The 17,666-nt window shown below is 39.7% G+C and overlaps 1 long non-coding RNA gene across 2 annotated transcripts; it reads right to left on the bottom strand.

The window, feature by feature from the left end:
• Nucleotides 1-845: 845 nt before the first annotated feature.
• On the bottom strand, nucleotides 846-16,874 carry LOC141943693 (uncharacterized). 2 transcript variants are annotated; one of them, XR_012629035.1, is made up of 3 exons: nucleotides 16,696-16,874; nucleotides 5,118-5,452; nucleotides 846-2,171 (listed from the first exon to the last, which is right to left on the bottom strand). It is a non-coding gene; the product is annotated as an uncharacterized LOC141943693 (long non-coding RNA). The 2 variants fall into 2 exon arrangements; XR_012629036.1 differs by lacking the exon at nucleotides 16,696-16,874 and adding an exon at nucleotides 16,178-16,315.
• Between the last annotated feature and the right edge of the window lie 792 nt (nucleotides 16,875-17,666).

The following is a 17,666-nucleotide window of genomic DNA, read 5'->3' as shown; positions in this document are numbered from 1 at the left end:
TTAACTTAGGTGTTTATGTGATATTTCTAGGAAACCACAACATTTTAAACCAAATTGATTGAAGACATGTATTACTAACACTGATATGATTTTACTTCTATTTACAATTTTGATAAGTGAAGAGATAAGCCCTGTTGAACTGCTAAAAAGGCAAAAACTTTTCTACCATCAAAATAATCACTGTTAAATATATTGCCATAAGCTTTTTACTCTATAGGAAGACTGGCAAAACAAAGGATTGGCAATTTTGCTGAGTGCATCCAAACTCACAGGGAAATGGAGAAGAGAGACAGCACCTCTGTTTTGCAATCTTGGGAAACCTTATAGCCGTGAGGGACAAAGCCTTTAACAGGATCCAACATTTTATGTTTGGATCAGATGTTCAAATGAATCATTTAATCTGAATTGCTGCTGGCCGTAAGGATTAGGAGAATAAGACATAATAAATATATCTACATTGCAGAAAGAAGGAATGATAGTAACACATGCCAGCTTAATCCAGGTTTCATGAGCAACCATAGCAGTAAAGATGTAGGAGCCTGGGATGTTGGGAGGTTGCTTAAACATGTTAACATTCACACAGCCTTGTATTCTCTGCTATGGTTAAATGCATTTGGGTTTTGTGTGGAAAGCACAGAGAAAAGCTTGTACACCAAGCCTCTATTTCCTCCCTGCTGGGGAAAGGTAAGCTCCTAACATGAATGCATGTGGTGTTAAAAGAGGACACCCACACTGTAAATTGCACTACAGGTGAAAATAAGCAAAGTAAACAAACAGATAAAATTAAAAGGCATGTCCAAAGTGCAGTATTTATCCAAAGAGATTAACTTACAGAAGAAGACATCTAAGGTCAAGATGTATGATTTATTGCTGAATACTTTGTGGGCTACAGAAAAATGCACAGATGAAAAGATAAAGACATAAAATATGATGCTGTCAAGTTCACTTTCTGAATTAATTTTGTCCTAGCACTTACTCTCCACAGGTTACAAGTGAGTGGTTTTGTGAGTGGTTTAGAAAATTTAGAAATTATCTGACCACACAAACTCAAGTTTCAAAGAATTTTCTCAAATACATAGTTTTCCTTCATGACCCTTCTTTCTTTATATATTATATGCTTATTTGTTTTTAGTTTATCGTGGGGTGCTTAGCAATCAGTAGGATCTGCACCAGTGACCCTGCAGTATAATGTCTTCTCTTCACCCATAGAGCAATGGCACTGTGAGAGGAAGGTGGGTTAAACACCTTGCTGGACCTACCAGTTTGCTCCGTGAGTGGCACAGGGTGCTTCCCCCGTCACAGAGCCCATGTATTCCAGTGATTGTAATGCTATAGGTTTCCCTGTATAAAACTGTACAGTGTCCGCTCCTTGAATGGTGTGCCCAGTCCTGATTTGGGGGAATTCCTCCCTGAGCTATGAAAATGCTACTGCAGCTACAAGTTTACAGGGGTTTAGAAAGCAACTGCATAGACCACTGGAAGAAAAGGCCACCGAGGGCTGTGGTGTACAAAGATGCTGCCTACAACTATGGAAACCCCTCAGTCACGATAAGCTGGAAACAGGGAAAACATGCTGGGCAAGTACTGTCACGCATTCTTCTTGCCCTTACACGCTTCCCTTGGCATTCCCTTTGAGCCCATGGCAGGATCTGGGCTAGGCAGATCGTTCATCAAGCCCAGCAGAGCATGTCTTAGTTCTTACATCCACTTTCCTGAATGGGCTGAGTGGATCACGTACCTTCCACATAGCAACTGAACAGCTGACAACACAGTATGATGACCCAAATTGTATTTTAAGCATTTTTTGGAAGGAAACTGTTCCACAGTTGGGATGAGCTGTCCTGCTTGGCATCTTCTGTACTAATGTGTCCTTTGTGCCACTCCTGTTGCTTCTCAGGACAAAGCAGTGTCCTTCCCTGCCCCAGGCCACTGTTGCAGGCTGGGGGTGCTGGCCACTTCGAAGTGCAGAAGGATCTATGTCAGAGGTGGTTCTGCCAGCCGAACATTTTGAACACCATGGATGTGTGTACTAGATGGATGGCTGCAACACAAGATCTGCTTCCTAGTGTCCAGGGTAAAGTACAACAGAGAGACTGACTTGTGATCACATAACTAATTTTTTTTTTTTTTTTAAATTGGAAACAAGTAGTTAAATTCCCACTCACTCCAAGCTGAAAAAAAGAGAAGGGGGACAAAAATGTTGTTAGTATTATGTCTATCTTAACAATCATCTCATAAATATTCCTAATGTCAAAAGGAAGCAAGCAAAGTTGAGCTACTTTAAATAGTTTTCAGCAAGAGCCTGCAATGATGTCTTGGTATGCTCTAAAATACAGAAATATGTTGCCCCTTTGAAAGAGCATTTACTTACTAATCCTGTGGATTTTAGATCTTTCTGATAAAGGACTTCCAACAGCACATAGAGAATATTCAAATAAGATGAAAAGAGATGTGTGAGTACTTAATATCTTTAGAAACAAACCCTTTACAAATATTTGAATAACTGAATGCTTCACACTGGGAGAGAAACTGAAGAAAGTAAGAAAAGCATTTTAGTGTCACAGATATCAAACCACACAGCCAGTATACTCTGACTTCACATGAAATGCTCCATATTGAGCACCCAATCAGAAAACTGAGATTACAGACTGAATCAAACCAACACCTAAGCTGCCAGAAGAATTCAGATGTGATGCGTCTGTGAGCTGTTGCAGATATAGATACTTGGTCTGGATACATAAATCCAGCAGAAATACTTACCAAACAGGAATACCTGATCAACAAAATCATTACTTCTTAACAATCCTTCATTATGAAAAACAATCCTAATTTTAGGCCTAAATTCAGTTCCAGATAAAGCCATACATCCGCCTCACAGGATATGTTTTCCCTACATATAATAAAATGCAGATCCATAAATTTATTTAAGTCATTCTCCTGAACAGTTCCTTTGGTTATTTTTCAGCCTGATGTTGAAGAACTTATTTGTGAACAATCCTTTCTTCTCTTTGACTTTCAGCAGTCATATGTACACATGCATAATACTTCTCCAATAAATGATTTTCAAGCCTTTTTTTTTCTTTGTAAATCAGTGAATAACATAATTAAAAAGAACCCCACAGTGTTTGCTCACTTTCATTCAGGGTGGCACTATCTTTCATTAGCATGCATTTGGGTGCCTTTAGCAATTAACCCAGGACTAGATTATGATTCTGCATGGTGCTGATGAGACAGGATGCTCTGGACTCCTGAAGTGGGCAGTGAGGTGGGGCAGTACCTGTAATGCTGTTATCGGTAATACTTCAGCAAGCTTGGAAGATACATTGTGTGCACTGCGTCAGTAAAGCAATGTAATTTTAATCATCCTACCCTGAAATTATTTCTCCATCTCCTGAGAGTCTGTCAGCACAATCTCCAAATCTCAGCCAGGGGTGACTCTGGTGGGTGCTCACATTGGCAGCAGCCTCAGGGCAGACCCTCTACAATGACATCTGCATTTCAGAGTCCAGCCTGTTCTCACAGCTATTTTGTGCATTTCAAGCACTCCAGGGCGCTCTATATATAGGGTATAAGAAGTCTTATATGCCATATTTTTTCTCTATATAAGGGCATAAGAAGCCTTATATGCCACATCTTTTTCAACATGCAAGACAGATTTTTTTTCTGTTCATTGTATCTTCCAAAGCAAGCCCAATAGAAAAGTGTCAAGACGACATCCTTTTGCTTTACTAACTGCAAGAAGGGCAATGTGTTAGCTGTAGGAGCTGGAGTAGGCATCCAAAGCAATTCAGAGAACAGGAACAAACAAAAGCTGGAATCATCTGGGCTCTCTCCAGCTTCCAAACCCAAAGCTGTACCTGCAGCTGCAAGATCTAAATATTTCAGTGGTGAATACCTACTTCTGGAAAATCCCCATTACATAAATGGAAACTAGTATGTAGACACATGCGGAGGTACATACCAGTAGAGGAACGATAAGTACTCATAACTGTCTTTTTGAAAATACTCCTTCTTACATTTTTTCTGAATACACAGAGCGTCAGGGAGTCAGAGCAATCACTTTCCCCAGAACAAACCATTTGATGTTGCAGTGGTGTGCGTGCAGCTGTTATCACTGAACCCTGGGTGTTTCCTCAAGAATGACATTTACTATCTTGTTTGTAGCAAGTATCTCTGCTTATAAAGAATTCTGGAAAAATCACAGTAGAAAGTGAGTAGTCTTTTTTTCTGTGTGATCTACAACACATTGTTGTGCATTTAAGCTAAATCAGGCCAGTTAATAAAATCATGGAGTGCTGATGAGAAGAAAACTAGGCTTTTATAATTTGAATATTATGGATAAAATGAATGACTGTAGAAAACCAAGACATTTAAAAGAGGTCTTTAATGTTAACAGAAATGCCAGGAAGTAGCAGAGAATAGTTGTAGTAATGCTATTTCTCAGGTTCACCCTGTTGCTGTTTTCTGAATGGTTGATTTAGATATCCACATAGGCAAACAGTGCTGTGTGATTATTGAATTAAGAATAAGCACACACAGCAAGAGCTTACCACCCCCAAAAATTACAAATTAGACTGCATTTTTAAAAAAACATAATAGTAGATCCTCTGTTAAGTTTATAATTAATGAGTTATATTCATGGATCACCCAAGTGCTATAAAATCGCTGAAAGCTAGTCTCTGTTTGTAAAGTATAAACCCATGATGTTCTGGCACAAGGCATTTTCTCTGCAAACCAACCCAATATTTGCTTGAAATTCTCCACCAAGGAAAACCTCCTCTCCTTCTGAGCTCCCTGAACAGCTGTGTGCAGGCAGGGGGCTGCCCAGGACACCGACTTTCTAGGGAAAGCTCCAGCTGAATGCTTTCTTCAAAACTAAGGCAGCTTTAAAAGGAAACTGGGAGGTCCCTTGAAGGATGATTCCTACCAGCAGCTGCTCCGGACACACCACTGTAGCTTCAACGAAACTCAGTCACTGCCCTCACCCCTCCAACAGCCCTGGGAGTCCTGATGCCACCCCCACCACCATGCAGCAGAGACCTGAGCAGCAAAATATAATTACAAATAACCATATGTACTTAAAGGGTGACAAAAGTATAAAATATAAGAAAACATACCTTGAAGATGAATGTTTCCCAGTGATGGGCAAAATGATTGCAATGTGTGAAGCCCATGAATCATTTTGAGATCTTCAGTCAGATGGATAAAATATTATTCCATGTAAGTTATTACTACGTTGCATTTGAAATGGCGTTGTAATTTCCTGTCTAATGCTACCCTTAGGTCTCTTCTATATTACTGCTTTCCAATTACCTTTTATTTTTCTTCTTGAATATATATGTTTTGAATTATTTTTTCATCTGATGTATCAGCCCACAGTTCTCCAGATTGAATCTTATTTTGTTATTTCCTGTCCACATTTCTACAATTAGGAGTTTATTGCTTTGTAAAGCTGAAAAAAAAGAAAACAAACAAAAAAAAGAAAACCAAGAAAAAATATAAAACATCATGTAAGGATGTTTATATCATGTGTTTGTATTTACGTCTGAAAACACATAGCCCTTGCTTCAAGCACTTTCTAAAAAATCTTAGGGAGATGTCCCAGATTCACTATCATGTACATAGTCTGTCTACTCAGATTAAAAAAAACAAACCCAGACTTTATAATCATATATCGCTGTCTAATCACCCTTTGAATTGTAAGGCATACTCATGCCAAAAGGAGGTGGGTAAAATCTAGCTCTGCCAGACTAAGAGACAGAGAATTTCAAGGTCAATGGCACTCCAGGAAAATTCTCCCAACACTGCTGTTTACTCCTTGAAAAATTAAATCACACCATCTCAGAGAACCACCATAAAACTATATAGAGATGAACCCCTCCAACACCTGGCAAGGCACCCCTCAGAAAGAAGGTCAGAGTGTCCAGGCACGGAGCAGGCAGGCATTCCAGGCAGTACCAGCAAGGGGACCAAGGAAGCCCCTGGGCCACCACCTGTCCGCATCATCACAAGTAAAACTGTCCCTGAGTTACCACAAAGCTTGACGTGTGCTGAAGGCTGTGGATTCAAAGCGGTGGAGATTTCACCCATTAAGGTTCCCTTAGATGGGGGGATATGTGACATTTATTGCTTAGAAAAATCAGAAGCTTCCTTATTTCTACACACAGTGCCTTTACTCAGACTTCATTGAGGTTGTGCACAACCAAACCCGATACCAAGTCTTATGGCAACTTCTTCACTGCTTGACACATTTATCATAATCATTGTCCTGTGCTCCTTCCCTTAAGTTGTTTTGCAGTCTGAGTTACACTGGTCACCTCAGCAGAAATTTAATTTAGTCTTTAAAAAGATGTTTTCCATTTAACTGGTGGTGACTAAGGGTACAGTCCTAATTTAAACTTTTAAAAATACTTCTATTAATGAAGATGAAAAAACAAACAAACAAACAAAAAGAAAATACCGAAGTCCCCAGAGATAAGATTTTTGCTATTTTTTCTGCAGGGTGTATTTTCAGTTAGCTGTTTCTTAAAAATTAAGAAAAAAAATCTGTTATAACTTTTATAGGGTTTCAAAAATCTATAATTAGCTTTTTGGAAATGGATGCCATTTGCAGGCAGAATGGTAAATAGTATTTAAAAGCAGAAATTTGATTAAAACTCTTCAGGGGTTATTAAACTGGCTGTCACACTCTCCTGTCAGTATAAGAGATGACAAGAGCTATATAGTGAATTGCTTTCATGCCTGCTCCTCAATCATTTTAAGTGAACTGAGGGTGGGATGGACTATATGCCTTTCTCAGGTTTCTGTTTGCTTTGTTTTCACCAATCCAATGATTTCTGTGTATTCTTTCATTTTCAGAGCCACAGGTTCACAGTGTACTAATTTAGTAGCATCAGAAAGAAGAAGATGTTCTAAAATCTCCAACTGCCTGTCCTGGGAATCACTGCAGCAGTTCAATAAGCCTCAGTTTTCACTTACTAATCTAAAATAAGACTTGGCACATGATATTTGCCAGCTGTTATACATTTACCAGCTTAACTACATTTTTTAATGTCCATGAAGCACCATGAAGGGCCCGCTCATAGCCTTATTTGGATAAAACTTTACACCATGGTATATTAGATCTCTTTTTTATTTGCGCATCTGTTTGCTTTGTTCACTTATATTTTTTGGACCCAGATATCAGCAGTGTCCTGTATTCCTTTAATTAGTACAAATTGTTATATTCCTAGAAAGATAAGATTTATTTCTCCTATGGTGGGAGACATTTTAGAATATTTGCAAGTCAAAATGCTGACATGAGATTCTCTCTCCACTCCAAAGCAATTGCAAATCCTATTTGTAATTAATTGTCATATCTCACAGACTATAAAGCCTGCCACACACTGCAGCTCCACGATTTCTAAGGTGGACATTATTTGGCTTTACATGGGAAACTTGCAGCTGCATATCAGTCACATTTTAGCTGCAAACAATTCAACTGCTCAGCTTTACACTAGGTTAATTCCTCACCCCTTTCAGTGACCTTATATAACAAGTGTCTCACTGAGGAACAACAGTGTCCATTAATCCACAGCAGCAGCAGCAGCACCAGAAGCTTCCTCCCTGTGTGAAGGCTGGGCACCTGCTCACTCCCTGGGCTGCAGCCATCAGTTGATGCTGATGTCCTGCTTTTGCCAGGAGAAGCGAGACTTCAGGCCTCGATGATGTTGCTTGCCCTGACACTCATCTCCAGAGGGATCCGTAGGAGGAGCTCAGAGCTATGGCGTGGTGCTGTTTGTGTCCCTGCTGTGTCCCCGGGGATGGCTCCCTCCCTGTCAGCAGCACTCCAGTGCTGCACGGCTCCCACGGGCATGGTGCAAGGGGAGCCCAACGTCCCTTTAGCTCTGCCAGTGCCTCAGAAGCAAAGACACTGCATTCGTGTACTTCATCACGGGTGTTAGAAATGCCTAAGATAGTAAACCCTCAGCATCCTATAACTGAGAACATACTGATTCCACTTTGTAGAGCAGGAGGAAGAGGCTGATGTTATAGTGTTTGTAGACTCATAAACAACAGTCACACAGGTCTTTCCAGAAGTACCAAAGCCCAACAAAACACAGGTTTTGAGATTCCAGGTTTAGCATTTTAAATGAGACTCTCTCCATTGGTAATTACATGAGAAGAAAAATAAATGTGTTCTTTTAGCTCAGTTCAGATCTCAAACCATCATCACTGTTCACAGAGCAAAGGACTCGGGAAAAGTACAGGATTCAGAGAACATCCTCCAATGTAGTTGTGTCTACAAAAATAAAGTTTAATCAAAACAGACAAGAAAGTAATTGAAATGGTGCTTTTCAAACTTCACCATGTCATATTCTTCATTTTCACTCTAGGAACTTAAAATTTCATAGACAAGACTGTCTTGTGTGAATGTAACTGCAAATATGTTGGTGAAAGTAGTTATCCTCTCCAGGTTGCTGATGAATATTCATTCACAGTGGAAGGTGGAAGGTCTGATAAGAACATTGTGTCTTCTTCCAGAAGGTCACACCGGTCAAGGTAAGTGTAACAGCTTGTTAGTGAGACTCAGCTGACCATCTTTTTGTCTTGTGGCTGTTACAGAAAATGAACTCTGTCTGTATTTATTCCATACTTTCATTGATGCTCTCAGAGCACAGCAGGAAGAAAACCTGTGAGCTGCTGTAGCAGTGTGGCCTGGGGACAAAGCCAAGATGATGTGGTCAAAGACAGACTCCTTTTCATTCCCTTGAGCAAAATCCTAAGCTTTGCTTGCCATTGGCTTTGTGGTGACAGTCACAGGGGAAATTCCCAGTCACTGGCCATCTGAGGGCATTATAATGAAAAAAAATTCCTTTTCACCAGAGATTACTTCTGGTCCCCTCTTCCAGATCTTCCCAATGTATGAATGATAGCAATTTAAAATAAGGAATCGTAAATTCTCATCTTCCCTCCTTTTCTGACCAGTAATAATAGTTCTGTGCCTTTGGTAACATTCATGAGCAAGCAAACAATTCACCTGAGAGAGATTACACCAGTTTGAAGTAGAAAGTACATCTCTAATAAGGCAGATTCAAATCTCAGACACTACTTCCCCCTGTGCAAAAGGATTTGCCACTTACACCTGTACCACCAGTGTGATAGAGTCACTCCAGCCAAAGTAATTCATTCTTTCAAAGTATTACACAGCCTTCCCAAGATACTTCTTTGACTAGTATCCTTCACTTCCAGTTAACATAGCCTAAAGGTTCAGGAAATAGACATATGTTCTGTATTTGAAAAATACTGATCTTAGACAAAAAACACTAATTACTGACTGTAAATTGATCACAAATCCCCTATCTTTAGATTGCTTGCTTCCTGTTCACAGTCTCATTTTTGCTTGCCAATTTGATATTCTTGACTTCACAACAAAATTTAGGATAGGGTTTTGAAAAAGAGTAAGAAAATGTGAGAAATGCAACCCCCAGTTAATCTATGTTCAAACTGGACTGGAGAGCCTTACTACAAGAAATGTATTGCATATACTTACTTTTGAGTTTTGACATGCACCTGCCATTTGAATTGTGCAGTTCTCTGTCCACACTGTCTGTGAACAAGAGGGTATACGGCATGTTCAGGTGACATTTTAGCTTATTTGGCAAAAACATTTGGTTCATCTGCTAACACAGAGTGCTGCTGACCATGGAGTCAAGTGTCAGACTTACACACTATTGATATATCAATAGGAATTTTTTTTTCTTCCATGTAAATTGCCATTAACATTTTTCTTTTGTTTTAGCCTTGTTAGAATATTTTCTTTTCCAGATCATTTTGAATTCTTGCATTATAACTCCAGAGTCTTCTGGTGTTTATAGGAGGTGTGGAAGATATACTCTATAGCATTATAAATAGTGCAGGAACACTCATCATTAGTCATCTGTATTAATACTGATAATAATAAAATTCTCAAGTTATTTTATATTGATTTATTTCTAAGGTGAATAAAGGAATATAAATCAGTGAGAGAATTGGGAATTTTTACTGTATTTCCTTGTAGACTGGATTACATAGTAACTATATAGAAAACAAAATGGCAGAAAAATCTCCATAGATACAGAGTGCAATAGCAATAGGAGCCAGCTGACAGTTTTTAAAGTCTAAGCTCCCAAACATCAGTCATTTTGTTTACACAGCCTGGGAACTGGAGCACAAAGGAAGACAAAAAGAGTTTTAAAAGCTCTTGGAATGGAAGATGCACTTGAGAGATGCCTCCTAAATGGAGTGACACAGAGAAGCTGTGTGGAGGGAATTCAGTCCTCTGGATGGGGGAAAGGTAATTGTAGATGAGGAGATATGCGGACCATCTACTCTTTTTAAGATAAACTTTTTCTGAAATGTTTTTTGTTCTAAATAGGGCAGAGTTTATGGGAAGAAAGAATATATTTAATAATTTATTTGTTGATTAGGTGCTTTTATATAACACCATAGCTTTATTCTACTAAAAGGTATTCATCATGACCATAACAACTCTGCCATAAATACTTCCTTTAAAGAAGAGGCAAAACAATTTTGCAGGGTACATGTTCGCACACCTGTGTCATCCCATACCCTGCAGGAGCTGGCATCCTCTGCGCAGGAGACACCTTCAACAGGACAAGGAGGCCTCTGAGCCACATTCAGATCTCAGACCATAAAGATCAGGATGTTCTTTCATTTTAATTAACACAGCTGCTATTTAAGCCAAGAACAGAGCATGGCCTCTGTGATTGAAATATAACTGTTTGGGAAATTCTTCTCAGTTAAAAATGCTACTTTCTTTGCTACAGCTACTTTAGCTGTAGCTTTGCTAAAGCATGTTATGGATATATAACTGAAAACAGCACTTAGTAGGTTGTAGTAGTTCATTACAAAAATCCATAAAAATAAAAGCTGTGTAAACCAGAAGCATTGCATACAGATGAAACAGCAGAGGTTGTGGTCTAGAGTTGACTCACAGGCTGGGTCAAACACAAATGTGTTAGCATTTACATCTGTCCCACAACACTTAGTCCCACTCCCACGATCAGGACCTGCCTCGTGTCCCAGCAGGAGGGATTTCTTGACAAGCAAGTGCTTAGGCAGGGCTCTCTAACTGTCACTAAAAAGAACATCATTGGCAGCCCGGCTAGCAGTTGTTTTACCTGATCCCCTTGATATCAGGTCCCATGACATCTGAGAAGGCTGATGAGCCTTCATTGGGAAGTCCACACAGCAGCCCACCAGTTGGTTGTTATTATTATTGCTAAAACTTATGTCCTTGAAGTTTCCTTCAGGGAGTTCAAATGGAAGGCTGCAGAATCCAAAAAATCTCTAAAGGACAATTTTCTGAATCAAGGCCTGGAAAAGCATTGACCTTTAGCATTGCTTATTCTTGATGTGTTTTCCCCCTCCCTTTGCAAGTGGTCTATGTGGGTATGTGAGAGACCCAAGGGAGGTATGTTTGGGAAGGCGAGATAAGTCTCTAGAAGGCAGGCTGTGAGAGCAAGGGATATGACTGATGAAGTCTTACATGTGAGAATCAAGGGGTTCTTTAAAATTGTCTCTAGCGCCAGCTATGATCTAAATGTGAAAAATGTAGAACAGAAACTTTGTCATGTTGTCGAAGGCTGTCTGAGAACTAGGATTTTAAAAGTCCACCGGTATCTCCTCCTTAAAATGTTCCAGCCTAAGATTCAAGCCCAAGGGCCCAATCTGATCCACTTTGGAGAGCTGTAGTGTGCAAACTGACCCCTTTTCTGGAACTGAGGAAGAGTCATGTCAGACAGTTCAGGCAGTCTATAAACTAGTCATCAGACAGCTCACCCTTTATCCGTTGATTAAATGTTCCCTGACATAGCCTTGCTTTATCATTGTCTCTCTTTCCTTTTCCCTTATGTAGCAGTGACAGAATTCTAAGTGCAATCCACAGTCCTTACAGGCAGAACTGCTCTGGGCTGGCTCTCATTTGCCTGTAGGAACAAGTAGGTGGAAGCTCTTTCCTGGATTTGCTGGGGCAGAAAGAGAGCAATGAGGAAATCAGTAGATCCATACCCATTTAGTATTCACAGCATTCATCAGTTGTAAGAAGATCACCTCTTAACCATTTCAGAGGCTGCCCGGTCCATCCTGGACACTTGCCCTGACCTTCCTCTTCCAGTAGAGTTTTTGCTCCATGGTAACCATCACCCAGGTGGTTATCAGTCACAGTCTGACATTTGATATAAGCCAGGACCAGAGATCTCCAGGGAAGGCAGAACAAGCTGGGGTAAGGAGAGGAAGAGGATGATGATTTTTTAAAGTAGAACAGCTGTCTTTTCAGTTAGAAACCTTTTTAGCTTTAGGAGGTTTTCCCTGCCCCCAACTGCTTCTTCCTCCCCTGTCTTTCATTGCCCCCTTTAAGAGAGTATCAAATGCCAAAGCATTTGATGTAACTGGGTTCTCATGGGGAAAAAATATTTTTACTGGGTTTTCAAGTCCATTAGCTGCTATGCTCACAAAGAAGAGCTAACAGCCTCAGTCTGCACTGCCTCTGCAATTCAAGCAGAACAAACATGAGTTAACAGCTTACAAAAGTCTGGTTTTAGTCTTCCCCTGAACCTGTAGGATTTTGTGACTTTAATTTGGCTGCCTTCCTTTTAAGGCCATGTTACAGTGTCTACCTCACTTTCACGCCACCCAAACAAGCCACATTCTGAGAGGTTCATATTCAGTTCTACCATATCTATATTAGTGTCTGCTTCAGCGGGTTTTTCCAGTTCTTAGTAACAGTTAGTTTACTTTGCCTTGGCCTACTTCAAGAGCAGAGTGTGTCTCCACCTCTCTGCTGGGAAAAGCATTTTGTTCATACACAGGAGCCTCTTTACAATCTATTTCAATGAGCAGGAGGAAAAACTGTAAAGGGATGAAGATAGGAGAACGATTTAGCCTCATAGGACAAACAAGTGAAACACAGGGAATAGTCCAGTGAAAATGCACAGGAACATTGATCTGGCAGTCACATACTTCCATCATGAAGACCAAAGCTGAATCTTGGGTTTGGTACCAGGGTTATCAAGAAACCCCAAGATCCTATACTGTGTTTAATTGTTAGTTTTCTTACGTTTGTTAGAAGATATTTATTTTTTTTTCATGATATTTAGTATTAAAGTCAAAAAAACAGTGATACTGTTCAAAGTTCAGCAAAAGACTTGGAGAGAAAAGGGCTGAAGTATTTCTTGATAGTGCTGAAATGTACTGATAGTGCTGAAATCTAGCTACCATGGTAAGCATAGGTTACACACTGCAGGGTCTGCCTAGCTCCCTCATTCCCTCCAATAAGAAATACAGTCAGTACATGAAGCTCTGCAATTTTAGAAAGTTATTTGGATTTTTTTAAAGATAAGGCAAATTCCTCTCTAAACACCTCTGAATATTGTCTCCAATATTCAGCACACCTAAGCCTTGAGTACTGATGATAACAAATGTTGCAGATTGGGGAATTCTCTAACTGCTGTGTTTTATAAAACATTTTCTTAGTTTATAAAGAGGATTGTGAAAATTAGTGCTGAACAGAGAGTTTGGGGCAATGGAGGGGTGGCATGTGTCCGGCCGTATCAGTGCTGTGCATGGCAGCATGGGCACATCAATGCCACCAGCTGACATGGAACTGTTCCAGTCACCAGGGTACACTGAAAATACAGGGCTGTAGCCCACTTGTGTTTCTGTTTCCTGTATAAGAGGAAAGAAGTATTGAAGTATAAGGAGGGCAAAACAGCAAATTATAGACCATATTTGCCACATCTGAAGAATTTTCTTAATTTACTGTACACATGTGTCTATAATCCACAATTTGGCTGACTTGATATGCCTTTACTAATAATAGAACATTTTTATCCTTAAAACAGTACTTGTTTAAGAAAATACATGTTCTTATATGCTACTCCTGTTTGCAAAGCAAATGAGCGAAGACTGACAACGTATGAAAAATATAATACACCATTAAAGGTCATCTGCTTTACGTTCTGCCTCTCTTTGTGGTGTATTTTTTCAAAAAGCAGGTTTAAGATGGACAATTTAAGATATGCAATAGCATTCCCTCGGTCACTGAGTTGTGCTTGATACCTGCACATGCAACCAACACATGAGGCTCTCCACCACTCTGCAGTCTGGCTCTAATTATTTCCGTGCTTCCTCAGTTCTGAGAAGGAAACTAGAAAATCTCTGATCTGCTCCATCTGTTTGCTTCATACAGTGCCACATGCTGATCCCTGAAGAACACAGGCTACAGCACATCCATAAAACTGGCTCAAATGGGCTTGAGTGATTTTTGTTATAAAAAACAAGATAAGTACTTTTAATTTTTCATTTATCTTCCAGCTCTCTAATAAAAATGGGTAGGGTTTTTGTGGTTTCAGCAATGTCAAAAGAAAATGCAGCACAAAGAAAACTTTTATTTACTTGCAACTCATTTTGGCAGATAACGGTTTTGAAAGCCCACACTAGCATGAAGCTTGGACAGCAAAATAGCCTTCCTTTTTATTCATTCACATGGCAATTCACAGCCCTAAGAATTGCTTATGATTTGTAGTATACCCCAAAGAAATCAGAATTTCAGCTGGAGCAGTATCTTCCTTTAATTACTGCTAGCACTAAACAAGTGTCATATTTTCACCCATGATGATAAAGGGAGTTAAAGCAAAACTCAACTGTGCCACCAGTACAAAGTTATCCCTGAAACATCCTGGAAAACTCCTGGATCCAGTTGCCTGGGGAGGCAGCCTACCATCAGATCTCAGCTTGCCTGGGAAGGCTTTCCCCAAACCTTCCCGGTCTGCTCATCTCAGCTGCATCTCACCTGTGCCAGGATAACTCTCATCCAACCAGTCACCCAGGGAGAGTGCTCCAGAGAAGTATTTCAGCATTATTAAGAGTGCAAACAAACCAAAGCAATGGAGGAAACTTTCAGGGAGCTTTAAATAAAAAAATATGTATTAGACCTGCTCTGATGCTACAGATTGAAAATGTTTGGGTTTATTTTCTTTTCCTGTCCTACTGTGGCAGGTTTGAAGGAGTGATGCACATAGCCCTCTGTGCTTTGAAGTAGACAGATGTTACTATTTCTGATAACACCATTTGGAGTTTATTTTTTTATATAATTAAATAGAATGAAAAACTAGTAGTTCTGAGCTCTTCAAAGGAAAAAAAATCATCACATTCCCATCTGCTGCCATGGGAGTGCTTACAAGTGTGTGGTTAAAGTGAAGAGTGGTGTACAGGCACATTGCTCCTACCAATGAAGCCTCCAACCACTACAAATTGTATCGGTTGTGATGTAAACACACCCACACACATTTAGCAAAGGCAAAGACATTACTCTTGAGGAATACTGTGCTTTGAAAAGAAGTGTATCACAGACATCACTAATTTTAAAGAAGGAGGGAGGAATTCTGTCCATGCATTTCTTAAAATTATAACAAAGAGTCTGCGTTCACAGACACACATAGACACAGGTACACGCACAAGTGATGAAATGAAATTTATTCTTCCCTTGTTCATTATTGGACATTGATATACTTGTCCTGCTGTCAGAAAATTCTCATGCATTATCTTATTAATAATCACTTATTAAACTTGTTTAATATTTCAAATGAAATGCAACATTGCTTCTTTCTTATTTGGCAGACACTTAGAAAGAGCTGGTAGAGAGAAAACAGCCATATATAAAGCTTTTTATTTTGAGAGTAAACTGTAATTTCACAACAATCAATGCTTAAAATGCCAGTAAGTCAAAATATTAAGATGCAATGTCTGATCAGCACTCAGTGCATTAAGGCTCTCATTAAAGTTTATGCTTTTCATTTCAGTCTACTTCACAGTAATGTTAACCACACTGTTCTGCTTTCTCATCTAACAGAACTCAGCATCACGCTATTGAATCTGGATCACTGACTCTGTCAGTACAACTTCAGATTAACACTGATGTAAAATGAAATCATATTACCTGTTTTCACTGGTTTGTACGCAACACTATATTTTGCTTCATGGTAAATGTTTACTCCTTCTGGAAGCTCATTGTGAAATCTGGCAGCTAACAGCCATTTTTCAGCTGAGAAATTTCTCTTTTCTCTGCTCCAAATTCTTTACAGGATAGTATTTCTGCTGATGCCTTTGCATTTTAAATTCACTGATGGCAAAGTACCTGAAATGAACTTCCCAAGAAGCTGATCCAGAGAAATCCCAAGAATCTGGCATGGTGCACAGAGGGCAGCAGCTGGAGATGTGCACAGCAGCTGTGCATTTTGCATGGGCTCTGCAGTGACACTGGAGGAGCGAGCTGCTGTCGCCACCTTCCCATTGGAAGTTTCTGAAGAAGTCTCCTTTTCAAATAGTTTTGTTAGTCACTGCTGCTAAGGAAAACAAGCTGAAAGTCAGCACTTACAGATAGCATCTCTCTGCCAGAAGAGAGGTTTCAAAGCTATCAACTGAACAGAGAGTTTCCCATCTGGAAAGTAGTATGTTAGAGGAACTAACAGTTGAAATGGCTTATTTAGTCTACTCTAGTAAGGGCAAAATATCCCATTATATAAACCCTAAAGAGTTTTAGGAATATTTTACCATTGCTTTTTACTGTGAAGTAGAAAGGAACTAAATTCAGCAGCACAATCCATGGGCAATATTCTCAAACAAGCACTCTGAAACAAAAAGCGTATGACTCACCTCTTCTGCTAAAAAAGTTTGTCCTTCCCTCCTGGGACACCAGAACTGATGTTGTTACAGCTGCTTCCGTGTGGCATTTTCTGGACCATAGCTTCTCTTTCTACTTTATGCCTATTGAAATAGTTCTGCTGCATTTGTGCATGCAAGAAAAAACGCAAGAGCAACAGAGAGGAGGCATTGCAAACTCTGTCACCCTGCCTGGGGCACCAAAAGGAATCTAGCCAGAGCACTCGGAAAGGCCTCGGTCATGTATCTCGGCTGGTAGTGCAAGTGTAGGAAGACTTCTCTCCAGGAGGAGGCTCCTAGCACTTTTTGTCCTAACACAGATTTTACCTACACGCTAGCTCTGATTCAAGCTCAGCAGGCTCAGCAGAATTCTTCCCAGCCTTTCATGGAGAGATGCTTAAACTACTACATTTGCTACTACTTTTCTATGTAGCAGATAGTGGAGGACTTTGGAGCTGGGTCGGAAGGCTTTGGGTTGGGAATCAGCAAACTCTCTTGACTTAATACAAGAGAAGAAAGAAATCCACCTTTGTAAGACTGGAAATATTAGTGGAAATTGAAAATTAGTGGAAATATTGACAACTTTATCAACTATATAAACTGATTTTTTAGATCTTTTTCCATTCTTTTCTTGGGGACAGTATCTGAAGGATTGATTTCCTGAAATGCAAAGGAATCAGCAGAAGTAAGAATAGGAAGAAGCTTCACTCTCACAGAAAGAAAAAGGGTATTTGATTATTCATTCAGTATTACTTTGTTTGAAGTAGATAGGAATTAGAAGTATGGGGAATACTCTAAAAATACTATTAAATTATTTTTCTGCTATTTTTCCACACCCATTCCAAAGATTCCACTGAGTACCTGTAAAAGCTGCCTGGCAGTTTACAAACTAATTGAAGAGGCTTTGGAACCACAGGGCTATGGATATTATTCTTCAATCCAACTGAAGAATACACACCTCAAGG

The sequence above is a fragment of the Strix uralensis genome, chromosome 5 (genome assembly GCF_047716275.1).
Source record: "Strix uralensis isolate ZFMK-TIS-50842 chromosome 5, bStrUra1, whole genome shotgun sequence".
NCBI classification, from domain to species: Eukaryota; Metazoa; Chordata; class Aves; order Strigiformes; family Strigidae; genus Strix; species Strix uralensis.
This window is presented reverse-complemented; position numbering and strand designations above follow the sequence as displayed.